Here is a 4,155-nt window from a genome sequence, read left to right on the forward strand (position 1 = left end):
CCTTTTCCAACTAGCGATTCCAATCTATTGGAAAGGCAAAGGAAACAAAACACAAATTCACACACAAAACAGAGGAGCTGTGGCTTTTCTATTGATCACACAAAAACTCGATACTTACAATGAACCCAATGAAGGGTATTTATTCTTTTCCAACTAGCTATTTGCCTAAAATATCTTGACATACAACCACACACTAAAAGTCATCTATCACTTACTTGACTCAAGACTAACACTCAACAACTTCTCATGAGGGAGTGATTAACTTATTCTAACAATTTGGTTTCCTATAAGAATGAAATTTTTTTTAATAGAAAGATTACAGTCATAATTTCTATGATTCATGACTACAAGTAGGCTGCAACACTACCCAACTAACTTGGTAAATAGAGGAAACGATATTTTAATAGAGAATTTGAATACATAATATATTCAATGTTTTTAATTTTTTTTATGACACTTGACTATGCTTGCAATTGAATTATGCTTAAAAAAACTAAAACATTTAATAATTAAAATTGTATTATGTTAGTGTATCTAATTTGGAATAAGAGTTTTAGAATTTAATTTAATTATCAATAATCATTAAGTGAATGGTAGAGATTTAACCTTCACTAAATATTCAATATTCTTGTTAATAATCACAATGATTTGTTTAAGATTTATGTGAAAAGTACTTATGCCATTTTTGTCTTTTTAATTAAATTGATTAATTAAAAAAATGTGAACATGAATTATGGAGTTTTGGTTATAGGGTATTAGTAAATCATGATCTTGACCTATAATTTTGTAATAAAATCTATTTATTAATTAAAAATCTAAATAATAATATGAATTAAATTTCCATAATTAAATTTTTTATTAATTTTATTAATATATCTATATATTCAAAATATATATATATATTTTTAATAATAATAATAATTTAAAATAAAAATATTATTCATTATTTAAGTTTTAACTTAAAATTTTACAACATTAAATAATTATTTTTAACATGTATTTTTAACATGTAAAATGGAATAAGAACAAATTCTAGGCTCCATACAACTAACGTTGAATTATTAGTAACGTAATTCAAATTACTAATGAAATTTTAACCAAATTTAACTTTTTTTTTACCCTTATTCATGAATAACTCAAATTACTCTTCAAATTCGGATCACATTCAACTTCTTCTTCACCCAAAGCCACTGACATAAAATGTGCGATGATGAAAATTCAGATCAAGTTCATCGATGCTCAATCCGTTGTTGTCCCAGCTGCCCATTTCCATGATAAATATGACATTCATTTACATCTCTTCGACGTTAACCCTTCAACGTGTATTAGATGTTTCCTCAAGTTCTTTGTACGGAGATTTAAGCAACAGCATGTATCACAGACAGTGGATCTCTTCAAGTTTCCTTTACCCTCCATTCTCAGGGCCAACCTTCCTAAAATAACGTCCAACACTAGATAAAGCCATCACAGCTCATGGCGTGCCTTCTCAGAATCTGTACGCCTCGCAAGTTTGAGGAGAAGAGTGTCCTAACCGTGAAGAATCGGCCGGGCATATGATTTTCATAGTTATAACAAATAGACACTGATTGGAGCAAACGGAAAAACCTGAGTAGGATAGTTGCAGTTTTCTGATAAGATTCTTGCAGACATTTCCAATGGCTGAATACAGGTCTGAGATCCGGTCGTGTCCAATGCCAACGGCGGTCGCAGATGATGTTAAAGGTGGCGAGGGCGCAGAAACGAGCGTCCGACTTGATATAATAATCCCCACCCCACTCTATGGCGATGGCAATCATAAACGGGTTGCTCCATTTGCAGAGACAACGGAAATGCAAGAGTCTGCCAGCCGCAATGCTAGCAGCCATTACCCGGGCGATCATGGTGATAATTCTGAGGCACTAACTGATCCCAAAGGGTTGCAGGCGCATGATAATTACAAGGCTGCAGCTCCAGAGAAGAAAATTACTCTGTTTGCACTCAGGCTTGCACTTCTTGAGAAGGCCGCCAGCGGTCTCGGAACCTTGGCCTTCGTTTGGGCTACTGTCGTGCTCCTCGGAGGCTTTGCCTTAACTTTAGAAAGGGCGGACTTCTGGTTCGTGACCATTATATTGTTGATAGAAGGTGCTCGCATTTTCAGCCGCTGCCACGAGCTCGAGTGGCAACACGAGACAACGCTGGCTGTGGCCACTATCAGAGACGATGCTCAACGGGTGAGTTCCACATTCTATAATGGCGGCACATCATTGCTAACACGATTCTTCAGATTTTTTCTGTACGGGAATACCCAGAGCCGGAACATAGAAGAAAATTATCAGTCAGCTGCAGAGCGTGCTTCAAGTGTGGACCATCATGGATTTTTGAAGAGAACATGGTCTACGTCCAAGGTTCAATTGGTGCCTTATACCGGGTGGCTCTCCATATCCAAGAATGGGAGCAGGTCGCTCTTCTGGTTGCAATTGCTGTCTGCTTCCATATGCGTTGTCTTGTTCTGGTCGACTTGCACGGCAAGACTACGGCGTGGTTTCGGGCAGCGATAAGAAGAATCGGAGATCGGCTCTCAATATTTTCTACCGTCTTTCCCTCGCCGAAGCGCTTCTGTTTCTGCTGGAAGGCCTACTGGCAATGGAAAATCATCGCCGGGAAACTGCTCGCTGAGGTAAACGACGAACACGGCTTCGACACTTCTGAATTCCACACGGTCCGCTGTTTTTTCTATGATGTGTATTCTCAGTGCGTCAACATAAGCGTTTTCGGCGGCCTGAAAATGGATTTTGTGACGTACGGAATGGAGTCGCTGAAGTCCAGCGGTGCCCCTGGACAGCTCATGTGGGCTCGAGTTCTGTTCGCGCTAGCCAACAACGATCGATTTGCCTGAGAGACGTTGAGGGCGATCGAAAGGATGAGCGATGTGGTGGAGAGGCTGAATTGGAAGAACCATCATGAGCAGGAGATTCGAAGAGCAGCTGCGGAGATCATCTGCAAATTGGTTAGAAAAGACAGGAATTGCATTCGGGTGGCGGCTATCGCGGGGTCCATGGAATCCATAGCATCTTTGCTTTACGACCCCAAGCAGATCGAAAGAGAGAAAATTCATCACAAGCACTGCTTGGATGAATACAATTACTCAGCTTTCAGTATGCTGGGGCCGCGGACACTCAAAAACTTGGGCAGGGACCAGGACAATTGCGCTAAAATGAGATGTAGCAAAGATCTACTTCCAAAATTATAGGACTCACAGAGATAAATCTCAACACACCCGAATCTGAAATCAAGATGGTCAAGCTCGCTCTGCAACTGTTAAGAATGTTGGCAAGCAGTACAGGTCTCACAGGGAAGATATTAAGAAAGGAGATTCGTGAGATAGTCTTTGCTGTAAGCAATCTCAGAGACATTATTCAATACAGAGAAACATCGAGGGGTGGCTTGCAAATCCTGTCTATAGACACTCTCACAAGTCTTGCACTGGACGATGAGGGCCGAGAGAGTATCGGCAGTACTGCTTGAGTTTGCGTAATCTCTTCTCCGATTTTTTCATGGAGAGAAATGTACTTAATGGATCGCAAGGAGGATGAGACCACAAACGAAGCTCGTCAAGAATGCATGAGAAGCCCTCGATTGTTGAAAAACACACAGTGAAACACAATAACGCTTGTTTTTCAAGCCCTGACCAAAATTAATGTCACCATTTTTTCCAAAGAGACTTTCCCTTTCTTTCTCTCTTCCTTGCCAAAATGACTTTTACATCTTCTTTATCTCAACATACAATTTGACATTAATATATGACAGAGAAAAATAATTAATAAGCTGTTGTTATTGAGTGTGGAAATCGCCTAGGTGTCTATGGAGTATGGACAATAATCACCAAATGAATGCTTGCCCATATATATTTACCAAAATACATTAAATATCTTAGATTTTTTGTTGTGTTGCGGAATGGTTAGCGCCGTAGTACTTCTGTTCTGGTTTAGTCTTTCCATCTTCAAACAAAGACGCAACTTGCCAAAAATACTTCTGACAAGTGTGGCTGCTATCAAGGTGTTTATTGTGGTGGTTGGGATTATTATTTCCAACACTCCCCCTTAATCACAATTGCCGCCATTGACAATTCCCAAACAATCTTTGAGATAAACAAAACTTTCACGTGCCAATGGCTTT

At 39.2% G+C, this 4,155-nt stretch overlaps 1 pseudogene; it reads left to right on the forward strand.

Annotated features, from left to right (window-relative positions):
• The first annotated feature begins 2,764 nt into the window (after window positions 1-2,764).
• LOC149230882 (uncharacterized) lies at window positions 2,765-3,572 on the forward strand (annotated as a pseudogene).
• The last annotated feature ends 583 nt before the right edge of the window (window positions 3,573-4,155 follow it).

This window comes from Pinus tabuliformis, chromosome J (assembly GCF_031772625.1).
Source record: "Pinus tabuliformis cultivar Carrire ecotype Pingquan chromosome J, CPIR1, whole genome shotgun sequence".
In the NCBI taxonomy this organism is placed as follows: Eukaryota; Viridiplantae; Streptophyta; class Pinopsida; order Pinales; family Pinaceae; genus Pinus; species Pinus tabuliformis.